Source organism: Candoia aspera, chromosome 1, assembly GCF_035149785.1.
Source record: "Candoia aspera isolate rCanAsp1 chromosome 1, rCanAsp1.hap2, whole genome shotgun sequence".
NCBI classification, from domain to species: Eukaryota; Metazoa; Chordata; class Lepidosauria; order Squamata; family Boidae; genus Candoia; species Candoia aspera.
In genome coordinates this window covers 152,370,959-152,384,604 of record NC_086153.1, presented here as the reverse complement: position 1 = coordinate 152,384,604, position 13,646 = coordinate 152,370,959, and positions in this window count along the sequence as shown.

The following is a 13,646-nucleotide window of genomic DNA, read 5'->3' as shown; positions in this document are numbered from 1 at the left end:
AATGATTACAAATATTTTGAAGGTTTCTTCCTGATCTCTTTCCCCCAGCGAACTGGAGCTGGAGCTGCAATGCATTCAGTTGGCTAGCAGGGGGATGTAGCACCAAATGGTCCAGTACCGCTTGTTCTCAAGGAGTTGGAGGTAGAAAAGCTGAACCCAAGGTAAGGCTAGATTTCCCCACTTGGGTGAAACTGTTGCATCCGAGTGTCATAGCAGGGCACTATTTTTTTGTTACTTTTTGTTCTGGCTGTTATTTTAATCAATTATCATCATCGTCGACTAATTCTATTTTTATTGTAAGCAGGAATCTCTCTGGATAAAGGTATGTGTTTTTCTTATGTGGTATGAATTGACTTATAATTTTAACTGACAATCATGTTTTAGCAAAAGAGCCAACTAAGTCTAAGTTTAGATTTTGTGGTGGATTTTTGAACATAAATGCAACATTTTTTGGCTTTCTGGTGAGCTTCCTTGGCAGAGGGGCAATTATACTAAAGTAGCCTTGACTGAAACAACTATTCTTTGTAGAAATGTTAGCACATTTGTCTTAGTATGATCCTCCTTAGGAAAGTGAAGAAAGCCCCCCCTTTTTTTTCAGGACACATACATACTTAGCATTTTCTGCTTTCAAATCAAATCATCACTCTCCTTCCAAGGATCTGTAGTGTGAATGCTGCTTGCTTTCCAACCTGTTACTTTTTTTGATAGGAGGAACCCCAAAGGATATGACTTTTGTATGCACATTTCCCCACATTCTCATTAAATTTAGAAAAGTCCAGTTTAAATCATCTGACCAGAAAATCCTTCTGTACTGCAGAAGAAAAATGATCTTAGCTTTTTGGTTAAGCAGTCAGTATATCAGACCAAAATAAATATTTTCTGATTGAACATGCTTCTAGGTCATAGAGGGATGAAATGTGATAGCTGACCTATCTGACCATTTTGATTTTAAGGTAAAACATGTTTTTTTTCATATCTATCTATATACTACTAAAATTCTTGTGTCTGATACTTTCTAACTTTTAAGTGGGTGTAACAGTGTGTCATAGGCCAATAATTTTTGAACCAGGGTACCTCAAATGGGCTAACTGATGGAATGTATCCAAAATCCAGGGCCCATGACTCCCATGCAATTGAAATTTGGCAAATTTTATAAAACATTTTGTGACATAAAAATTATCATAAAACATTTTATGACATAATACAAAATGTCATAAAACATATCCTATGGTTAACTCCTGTGCTATTGTTGAAGGCATTGAGGAATCTGGTAAGGAAATATCTCTGAAACAATGACCCAGTGGGTCACGGGTTGTCTGGTACTGTTATAAAAACAACCCCAAATAATCCAAAAGGTTTCTGTATTCAGGGATGGAGTATTTACATAAAAAGATGTTTTGAATTTTTATCTTAGGTTGCTTTTCTTACAGGTGTGAAAAAATCTTTCACAGTTAGACAGAAATGTTAATTCAAAGGTCATTTCTTAACTTCTTGTGTTTGAGAAAATCAAAGAGGTTTGCTTGCATGCTCTATTAGAATTCCCATCCCATAGAGGATACACAAGGAATACTGTAGATTCCTTGTGCATCCACACAACACTGAAGCGCTTAGAAAATATAACAGACCTCTGCAGGATAACTCTTAAAAGAGACCCTGGTCAGTTGTTACACTTGTGAGGGCCAGACTTGAGCATATTTGCCAAGTGAAAGTTGCCTTCCTTGCCCCTTTGAAAAAAACAAAAACAAAAGCAATTTGTATGTTGACAAAGATCAACAATCCATTGGCACAAATCGTATAGATTTCTCCTTCCAGTGTCAAATAATAATTTTTGGAGCTCCCTCCCCCATTCCATGCCCCAAAATATACAGTTCTTAGTATCTTGATAGATTCCAAATATGGGGACATAAGCAAGAAGAATAGACACATTGTTAACACATAGTGATTGATCCAAAGTCATACTAATAATCCCTGTTGATGACATCTCCAAATGGGACAATAATAGGACAATACCAAATAATGAGTTAATATTCCAACTCCTGAGTATTATCTCCAGCAGCAAATAAATATTTTCTGAGATATACACTACACATGAAACTTTTTTTAAATTATATTATTCTGATGTTAAGATAATAGGAGATTCATTCATCTTATTTAAAGTCGCAGTTGATTTACCAAGATAGGACATTCAGGTTCATTATTCGAAAGACTGCATAAATGGGTAATATTAGTTTAATTAACCCTTCAGCATAAAAGAGTTCTGGCTTAGGAACCATAATTAATTACTTCAAAACTAGTAACTAGCATAGAACTCCTGAAGCAGCAAGAACATTGGACTAAATGAACTGAATAACAAATACTTGCATTGACTAAACTGCTATGAAGCACTGTGAGATAAATAAAATTGTTTTTTAATTTGCAAAAAAATTAAATTAAAAACAGATTCCTCAGAATTGAATTGATCCACAGTAATAATGTGAGAGTCTCAGTTTAGCCCTCCAAAAAAGGCGTAGACGAAGTCTGTGTTGCTCCTTTTAATATGCATATTAAATGGTAAAACACATATGACCTTGAAATCTTTCTGATTCCCCCTCTCCTTTCTAAAAATTCAAGTAATGGTGTCTTCATTCACAGATTCAGGATAAAAGACAGTTATGAAATTCTTTAAATATCAAGTGTTTATAGGAAGGATAGAGTTATAGTAATAGATACAGTAAAAACATTATTTCTAATTACTATTGCTAGGAGTTTATCTGTATTCCAACAGCTTTCCATGCTGCGAAACATGGTTGCTGAAGCATGGAAGGTGAAAGGTCCCCTGTGCAAGCACCAAGTCATGTCTGACCCTTTGGGGGGATGCCGCTTTCATGACGTTTTCTTGGCAGACTATAGCTGAAGCATACTGTAGTATAATTTTTTTTAAAAGGCAACAACAACAAAAAATCATGTGGCTATTTAGAGGCATTTGGATGAAGAGTCTTAATAGTTTCTGTCTGTTGGGTCAAAATGTCAGCTGGGATTGTATCAGATTTTTCCCAAGGGCTGTTCTTTTGGGATACCAGGCCATTTTTTAAATCTAATCATTTTATTCTTCTCTCTCTGAATCTTTTTCCTTTCATTCATGGTACGACCAGATGTCTTTAGCCTCTTTTGAACGAACTTGAATTGGAAGAGGTCTTGACCACAAAACAGAATGAGGCTTTGCAAAATGGCAGAGAGAGAGAGAGATAAGAAACAAACCTAGTAACAGATCATTATGCGTCACTCAGTAATTTTCCATTATGTTACATGTTTCATTGAAGAGGTTTTTGCATTGGACTCAAATCCTAGCATTGGGCAGAATGAGATGGCTTCCTCCTTGGAGGTGCTAAGAGGTAGCAACAATCTCTCAGGCCTTTTTCCCATTTTCTTAGGTTGGCACACTATCAGTGGTAATCTTTGAGGCTGGCCTGGGTTGGCTGGCTGTGAAGACCAGTTGCTTTATTTCTTTAGGAACATTTGAAGAGCGGGCAGGGGTTCAGCATAGCCCAGAGCAGCAGTCCAGTAAGCAGAGGGTATACTCACCCTCAGGTTGCATGCCGGTACCATCAGTGCTGATTGCATTGAGAACAAGCCAAGTGGAGCTGTGGGTGAGCAATACTGAAGTACTGAAATGCCTATGTATACCTTGTACTCCCTGACCTAGCCTAGCACATGGAAGGGAATGTATTCCAATTGCCAATATTGCAAAAATAGTCCTCTGCCAGGCCTGCTGGCTTTGCTCTATGGAGGAGGAGGTGGTGGTGGTGGTTTTGGGTCATGCAGCAAAATGTTCTAAACAAGCCAGCTGGAACTAGTACTCTGGATCCCAAAAAAGCTTTCCTGGGCATGCTATCTAACAGCAGCTATCAAAGTGAGTTCTACTACAGCAGCTGTTTTGTAAGAGCAATCCTTAAAACATGGGTCAGTGAACCACAGCCTGCATTAGCTCTGGAGATTTCAGACTTGCCCTGCCAACTTCTCACAGCAAATTGCCAAAAAGTGGCACAACTTCCTGATATTACAGCAGAAACTAAGTTGTGCTAAGCGTTCAGGATATAACACATCTAAAATGCCCCCACTTCATCCTCCCAAAAGAGGGACGTTCCCCTGAATGAAGTTATAATGACATCATCCCACCTGCTGGGGCCCTCGGCTGCAAAAATACTGCCTGTCCCTGCCCAGATTAATACTGTACTGCTGCTAGCGTGGCTGACATTTTATAGCATACCTGCCAAGTAAGCTCTTTCAGGTCAAGACATGCTATGGCCTGCTGTAAGTGGTTGATTTTTTGGATACAGATATTTCCCAAAGTAGACTGCGGTGCATGCCTAAATGTCTCCATGTTTATTCATTCTCTGACTTTTAGAATAAGAAAGAATCTTCTTTACTGAAATAAAAATGCCCCCCCCCTTTTTTTTACTGTATCCTCTTGACATTCATTTAACAGGCAATTGGTTTCTTAATCCATCTCTGCAGCTGTTCCTCTGAGTGTTTTCTCCATCATTTCTGCCAGCCACCATTAACAGTGACATTTCCATTCAAGAGATCAAATTCAGAGGCTGCATCCTCTCGCCCTCAGATCGCCATCTGAAGAGCTTCCCAGCCTTTGGCAATGGTCCTGTCAGACTAACTTAAGTCTGTTCCTGGCTTGTTGCTTATTGTGGAAAGAATCTGCAAAGTGCATTGGCCCTTCCTGTGTCTTTGTTGCTTGCATGCAAATGTGTGTTCCCAGGCTGGATCAGTAAGCTTTGCTCTCTGGCATAATGAGCAGTGCGAATAAATGCCCATTTGAAGGACTGAAAAGGCATGCCTTGGCTATATGAATCACCCATGGGCTTCTTATACCAAAAGCTATTAGAAAATAGCCTGCTTGTTACTGTACTGCGAGAAAGCAAAGCAGTCTTTGAAATCAGTGACCTGAGCTTTGTACCAAAAGAGAGCCCCCTGCTGGTCTAAGAGTATATATTGATGGGTTACATAGAAGAGTAATCTGTAAGGCAGTACAGAACAGCATTTCATGCAAATTGCCTGTTTGAGCACATGCTTTCTTTAAAGAGAAAACACAACAAGAAAGATTGAAGGCTGCTGGGGGAAGATAAATGAAGGGGTCCAATAGCTAACAAAGTTCTATTTAAACATTTGGATCCCCCCTCCCTGCCGGTCTAATGTGAGAATGGAAGTCAGGGTTCACCCGTGGGTCTCTGGTGATCTTTTTGCCCAGTTTAACTTCAGTACCTAAGTGCTGCTGAATGAAACCATCAAGCCTATATTCCACTCATCACACTTTGATAAATCAGGGTAAATTGGAATATGTTCTGGAGAACACTGAAAGGGCAATGTAAACGAAATAAATGAAAAGCAAAACTTTCAGAAGCAAGAGAAAACACACAATGTTGCTATTTAGTAATACAAATGGCCATTCAACGTATGAAGCCTTCTCCAGTAGCAGTCTGGTTTTTAAATAGGCAAACAGGAACCAATGTATGTTCTTTTCTTCTGACAAGAATATCTTGCATAGCTTTATTTTGGTAGTGATTTTCCACATTGCAGCAGAAATATTAAGAAGTCTACACCGTTTCAGTGACTGTAATGAATGGCCAAACTGAATTTGGATGGGTCACTTCTGACGTCTAAAAGCAGTGCCATGTTAATCCAAGTCAAGCTTTCTAAATGAAATTGTTGGCCAAACTGAAGCCATTAGCGGCCTGCTAGAACCACCTAATGGAGCAGAGCTTAACACAGCTGAGAAGCTGCGCATAGAAAAAGAATACTATCTTAAATAGCTTTTATGAGCATGTTAGAGAAACACAGGTTATTGATCTTACACACTCAGTCCTCCCAAGCATAAAGAATTAGAGTAGGTTCAAAGTAAAAGTAAAAAGAGTCTTACATTTATTCTTGGTTCAGTTACATTGATCTTTGGTGGGAAAATGATGTTCCTTGTTTTTCCTGTTCTTTCTAAATTTAATTCACCCTAAACTCTCAGCCTTATAGCTGCCAAGAGCTGCATGGAAGAAAGGGGTAGCCACATGGCTTTAGGCCCAAGATGGAGAGAGAAGCAAAACATGCTTCTTCTCCAATGGTGAAGGAGGAAGAGAAAGAAGAAGTGGGAGTAGCGATAGACAGCTTCCTCAGAAGCATGGAGAGTTTCCTTCCTAGAGCAACCATCCATATGCTAATGAGGCATGCTGGATTTGCCAGGATCTCTAACACCTCAAATCATGCATGCATCATGCCTACACAAGATTTAATTTACTTCGTAGGTCTTGATAGACACCCTTTGCAAGTGGCTTTGTCAGGATGTCAGCTATCATGTTCTCTGAGGGACATTACTCCAAATTTGTTAGTCCTGTCTCCGATGCCTCTCTAACTCTGTGGTAATGAATATTCATGTGCTTGGTCTGCCTTCCCACCTTCTTTGATAGAGAGTCTTATACAACTTTTGTTGTCCTCAAATACTCTTATTGGAGCAGGAACACTTACCTCCAGATCCTCAGGTAAATACTTGGGTCATTGTACCTCTGCACATGTCTCAGATGCTGAGACATACTCTGCTTCAGTAGTTGAGCATGCTAATATAGTCTTCTTGCAACTAGCCCAGCTCACAGCCCCTCCCCCAAACAAAACACATTCCCATTAGTGGATTTTCAATCAGTTGCATCTTCTGCCCAATCTGCATTGTTGTACCCCACTAGTTCAGGAGAATCAGTTGCTGGCAGCTTAAGCTTCAGGTCTGCGGTCCCCTTCAGGTATCTTACCACCCGCTTAATGCCTGTCCAGTCCCTTTGGATGGGTGCGCTGGTCTTTCTGCAGAGGATCCCCACTGCAGTCAAAATATCTGGCCTTGTGGTTGACAGATATAACAGCTTCCCAATGGCCTCTCCGTAGCCATTGTTCTGAGGCAACAGTTCACTAGTGCCCTTGACTTTGTGAAAGTCTGGTTCCATTGGAGTTGGCATTGTGTTTGCATCTTCCAGCCCCAGGCTCTCCAATAACTCTAGAATCTTTTGCCTCTGACTGAGAAAACTTCCATCCTCCTCTCTGTCAATTTGTATCCCCAAGTAGTAGCTCACCTTCACAAGGCGTTTCATCTCTACTTCTTTGTTCAAATTGGATACAATTGCATCAGTGTCCCTTTGATCCTCATAACAGAGTGTGATGAACACCTACCCAAGTTTCCAACCAGACTCACACAAGAAGCTTATGGATATCTGATTTATTACTGGATAGTATGCAAGTTCAAGAGCAAAGCTAAGAATGGCAAAAGTGCGGGTCTTTCAAACAATTAGAGCTTAAACAGTTCCAATCCCTCCCCCCAGGGTCAGTAAGAGTCCACTCCCCGCAGCCTGCAGGTGTTCCTAACGGTTCCTGCTGGTTTTCGGGAAAATGTCTTTGAACAGGCGAGATAACCCAAATAGACATTCCAAAGCCTCTACATCAGTGTCTGGTACAAAAGAACAAGAGCAGAGCTCTCCCAAACAGTAACACGTGTCAGCACCAGCATGGCATGGGAACTGGTTACGATGTTCACAGGAACATTGGAACAGGAACCATGACACAGAGAATAAAATCATCCACAAATGTCAGAATGAACATGTCTCTGCCATTCCTGTGTTGTGTGTAAAAGAGGGATCAGCTTTGCCTTGAGTGAAACCTTGCTTTATTAGCATCTGGTTTAATTTCATATTCCAGGCCCTGGCTGCTTGCTTCAGCCCATAGATCCCCTTCTGAAGCTTACACACTAAATGCTTTTTCTTTGGATCAGTGGATCCTTCAGGTTGTTGCAGATACAAGTGCTCCTGAATTTCCCCATGCAAGAATGCTGTTTTAATGTCTATATGTTCCACTTGCATGTCTCTACTTGCAGCTAGACTTAAAAGAAGTCGAATTGTTGCATGGGTCACAATAGGTGCAAAAGTTTGGTCATAATCTTCCCCATACTTTTGTGAATAGCTCTTGGCTACCAGTCTAGCTCTGTATCTTTGGACTTTTCCTTTCACATTCTGTTTGACCTTAAAGACCCATTTGCAACCAATTGCCTTTTTGTCAACAGGTAACTTCGTGAGTGTCCAAGTGTTGTTGTGTTGCGGAGCCTCAAACTCTTCTTGAGCTGCTTTCCTCCACTTACTTGCTTCAGCTGGTGGTGGCTGTTGCACTTCCTTCCATGATGGAGGCTCTTTCAGCAATGCCACCCCTGTGAGGTAGGACAGTCGCTTGGTCAGAACTCCTTGTTGACTTGTGATGAGTGCTTCAGGTCCGGAACAGAACTCAGGTCTGGATCATACTGCATCTCTGCCCCTTCTGTTCTTCCTGGTTCCTCATCATCTGACTCAGGCTGAGTCTCCGTCTTGATGTCCTCTCTCTGGGCTTGCCTGCTCACTGCATCTGGAAACACTGAGTAAGGTACAAGTCATCATCACCTCCCCCTTCTGCAGTGCTATTGGTTAGAGGATTCTTATTTGGCTCTGTTCCTTTTGTTGGTAATCTACTTTGTAGGTAAGTAACTGTCATTGCTACTTCCCCCCATCTGTTTCCCCCAACAGATGCTTGAATTGGCCCAAACAGCTCAGTGTGAATTTGCTCCAGGGACTGCTTGGACCACCTGGTGCTTTGTTTTGGAATTGCAGGCCTAGTGGCCTTTCCCTGTATGCAGGTTTTGCACCTTACATCAGTCTTACCATAGTCCTTGATTTTCAAATCACTTGCCAATCCAGTTTTCTTTATTTGAAGAAATGCATTTGAATCTCTGTGTCCAAATTGTCTGTGCTGGAGTGTGGCGCTGTTGTCCTCATTTCCTTGGTGACTAGCCATGCATGCCATGTCTGGCCTCTCACAATTGAGAAAAATCAAACCTTGATCTAGGAATCCTGTTAAAAAGACACCTTTTTGATATATTATTTTGCATCTGCTACCTTTAAATCAAAGAGTATGCCCCTTTTTCATGAGGGTAGATGCTCTAATCAGGTTCATTCTCAGTTCTGGAACATACAAAACACTAGTTGTGATCACATTTGTCTGAGTGGTTCCATTTCCACACCTTAGGAGGGCGCACCCCTCCCCTTCCACTGGGATTGTTCTTCCATCAGCCAAACCAATCTCTTCCTTTGAACTTGGGTTCAATTCAATAAAGAAAGAAGGATCATTCATCATGTGCATACTACAGCCACTGTCTATTATAAAAGAAGAGCAACTTTTATTAATTGCTGAAAATGCAAGAAGAGTCATTTCTGGAGCCTTTTCTCTGTTGGTTTTCTGATCTGCCTTCCTGGCCCAACAATTTTCCTTTAAGTTCCCACTTTTTCCACAAAAATGGCACTTGATGGCTTTCTTTGTCTTTGAATCACTTTTCTGCTTCTGACCTCCATCTTTGCCCTGAGGCTTTGAAAAATAGCCTACCTCATGATGGGTCTGCTTTGAATTTCTATAGAAGGCCTGCCTGCTGTGCTCAGACTTTAATTGTTGAATTAAATCTCAAAGGGGTTGCCTTGACCTTCTGTAGCTGGCAGCAAAACTTGAATAATTCTGAGGGAGAGATCCTGATAAAAATCCAACTTGAATTCTATTATCCAAAATCACATCATTACCAGCAAGCTTCTGCAATAATGACTGTACTCTGGAAATATGCTCATCAATATCTGCATCTGGTTGTAGCTTTATGTTGGATAATTCTCTCACCAACTTAACAACTTGGGAATCTCCTCCTTCCCCAAAGAGTTTAAACAATTCCTCCATCATTCCTTTTGCAGTTTTTCTGTGCTGGATCTGTACCAACATTGATCCATCTAAGGAATTCATAATTAGTTCTTGGAATTTAAGATCATTGGCTATACAGTTTGCATAGCCTTCTGAATCTGGACTAGGAGGATTTTCCTTCAAAATATTATACAGACTCAGAATCTTTGCCTGGCTCTCCACCCAAATTTTCCAGGGATAAAACTCTCCAGGTCTGAGTTTAAAAATCACTGGAGTGTAAGGCAGTACACTGGCCATTTTTGTCTAAGCAAAAGATTTAAAAATCACTTCAAAAAGAAAAAAAATTCTTCACTTTATGCTTTATGCTTTTTCTTTTGTGTAAGATAACAGGAATCTTGGGACTGATTATTCTCTAAAAAAGAAAAAAAAAACTCATGCAAAAACAAAAACAAGCCCTAAAAGAAAATTTCTCTTTCTGAAAAACCTGGGCCCATAACCTGATGAAGCCATAAGTGGCCTGCCAGAACCACCTAATAGAGCAGAGCTTATAACACAGCTGAGAAGCTGGCACAGAAAAAGAATATTATCTTAAATAGCTTTTATGAGCATGTTAGAGAAACACAGGTTATTTATCTTATTCACTCAGCCCTCCCAAGCATAAAGTATTACATTCTTAGAGTAGGTTTAGTTATTTATTTTTCAAATATCTCTTACTGCCCATCTCCCCCCAAAAAGGGGGACTCTGGGTGGTTTACAATAAAATTATCCTTTAAAAACCTCAATATATAAAATTATAAAATCGACATCCACAATACTAAAATAATAAATATAAATATAAAATCCAAGTGGGAAGATTTCCATTTGGTATGGAGAACTCTACATCACCAGCCACCCCCAGGAAGAGCTATTGCCCTTCCCATCCCAGGTGAGGCGGCAGAACCAGGTCTTCAAACCCTTCTGGAAGGTTGGGAGTGAGGGGGCCTGCCTCACTTTGGGGGGCATCAAGGGTGGGTGCCACTGCAGAGAGCTCTTGCCTCCTGTCATGTTCCCCGTTTCAATGTTCTGTTAACCTCGTAACGTTTCACATGTCAAACCGTTTTTCCGTGTATACCCGGCTTGCTCATTGCTGGTATTTTCCATTCGTGCGCTCTGCTTTGTTTTGGAACTTTGGAATGTATGTTTGGGTTTACAATCCTATTCAAGGTTACTTTCCCAGGCGCGTGTAACGGTTCCTAGCACCTGGGAGGGGGTGCGTGCTGACGGGTGCTTAGGGCGGGACTGGATTGAAGGCAAGGCTTTTAAGTTTGTATTTGGCGCGCTTTTGCTCATTCTCAGCTTTCTCTGTATTTGCATACTATTCCTTTAATAAATCAGTTATCTTTAAGCCTGAGCTTGTGAGACTGAGTATTTGGGATTAGGCAACCATTACATAAAGCTGAGAATCATTTATATCATTTCCGCTAGCCCCATCCAACGTTTGGATAAAGAGGAGCGCTAGCGATGATCGAACCTCCGCTTCGCAAGAGTGAAGGGAGCGAAGAAGAGCCGGACTCGACGAAGACTCTGATAGCTCCAACTTCGAGAGCGCAAAGGGCAGCACGTCGGGAGAGGCGGGATGTCCAATTGGATGATCTATTGTTGGCAGTGCAGGGCGCCACAGGGGGTGAACCCCAACCCGAAGTGGAAGCAGCACCGGGGAGGGGATCTCCACAGCCATCCTGGGAACCCGAAATCCCCCTATCACTGAGGGTGGTGGTGACCAATAGACCCTTAGAAGAGCCTGTCACCCCTGCCCGCATGAAAGCAATAGAGGACAAAATGGACATGATAGTAACCCTCTTAAAGGATATCCCCAGGGGCCCGGGGTCCCTACAGGAAGACTGGGAAGAGGACCCCTCTCAGCTGGTTTTCCCAAGACAGAGGTCCCTGTCACTCAGGGGAAGAAGTAAGACTCGGGCTCCCCGACAATTGGGAGGAAGGGAGTTGAGGGCATCCAGAGATCGGCCACCACTGGGGGCTCGACGCACGTTGTTGTTTGCAGAGCCACCACAGCCGGTGGAGCCGGTAAGAACCTTCCCACCCTTTGGGGTGAAGTTTGATGGGGACCCTACCACGCTCTCCTTCTTCATTACAAATGCTAGACATTATATGGAGGATTGGGGCCAAAGTTTTCGTTCAGAACAGGGCAAGATTAATTTTATTGCCAACAAGCTGAAGGGGAGGGCAGCTGATTGGTACGTACAGCTGTGCCAAGCGGAGGCCACGGAGTTAGAGGACTTTGATGAGTTTCTGTGGTCGCTAAAACAGCACTTTGAAGACCCATTGGCTCAAGAGAGAGCGAAAAGCTCCCTGAGAAAACTTTTATCAAGGAACCCTCTCTGTCGCAGACTACGCTTTGGAATTTAAAGCCCTGGCGGGAAAGGTGGAGGACTGGTCCCAGTCGACTTTGGTAGAGATGTTCAAGCAAGGGCTGGAGACGGAAATCCTCCATTGGGCTTTGTGTAGGGACGATCCTAAAACGTTATACGGCTGGATTCAGTTGGCGGGCAGTGCGGAAAACGCTCTACAAATGTATGCCCATAGCAAGGAACTGAGACAAACACGAGTCGCTAAGGGAGCTCGTGCTACTGGATATTCGAGTCGCCCTAAACCAAAAACTTGGGAGGAAGAAAGGGAACGACGATTTGCGAAAGGTCAGTGCTTGAGATGCGGGAAAGATGGGCATCGTGCCACTTCGTGCCCAAGACGCCGACCAGAGGAACGGCCCGGGAAAGCGCCAGGAAAATCGCCACCCCTGCCGCGCAAGATGAAGGCTGCCTGCGCTGAACTTGACCCTCCAGACCTTCCATTCGGGGAAGAGGAAGAAGAATTACAGTTCGACCAGCCAGCGGGAAAAGCCTTCCACCTGCCCTGAAGGGCGCCGATGGGCAGGTGGAAGAAATTGGGCGCGACCACGATTCGGTGAGTGGGAACTTCCCTACAATGACTGTCAAAGTAAAATTGGGCTCTAGAACCAAAACTGTCAAAGTCTGGGCCATGCTGGACTCGGGTTGTTCTCGTTCGCTGATGCATCCTGATGTTGTAACTGCCCTAGAACTGCCCACGTTCCCTTTGCCACGGCCCATGATCTTCACGCAATTGGATGGAACCATGGCGGGGGGGGGGGGGGAAAGCAGTCACCACTCTACAGGACTGGTTGCTTTACAGATGGGCACCCATTGGGAGAAATTGCCTTTTGTCATAGCTCCAGTGGGGGGGCCTTTGGTTATTTTAGGAATGCCTTGGTTCGTGCAACAAAACCCTTTTATCAACTGGCTGCATAGAACTGTAACGTTTGCTGATGGATTTTATAAAGTACCAGAAAAGGACTTGTTAGAGGACATGGAGGGAGGACGGGTGGCTAACACTACTGTACAAACACTTCAGCCGCTAGAAGGACTGCCTAAACAATACCAGGATCTGGCTGATGTGTTTGGGGAGAAGGAAGCAGATTGCTTGCCACCTCACCGGAAAACAGATTGTGCCATTGAATTTCTCCTTAATGTACCTCACCCAAAAATCTATCCCATGTCTCCTAAAGAGCTAAATACGCTGAGGGAATTCATTGACAAAAACCTGGCTAGGGGTTTCATTGAGCCTGCAAGCTCCCCGGTGGGGGCCCCTGTTCTCTTTAGACCAAAAAAGGATGGCTCGTTGAGGCTGTGTACAGATTTCCGCGGGCTCAATGCAGTCTCAATATTAAATAAATATCCTTTGCCCCTTATCAAAGACATGTTATCACATCTGGCCAGAGGCAAAATCTTCTCAAAATTGGATTTAAGAGAAGCCTACTTTCGCATTCGCATAAGAGAAGGGGATGAGTGGAAAACAGCGTTTAACTGTCCTCTTGGGGCTTTCCAATACAAAGTCCTGCCTTTTGGTCTATTGGGGGCACC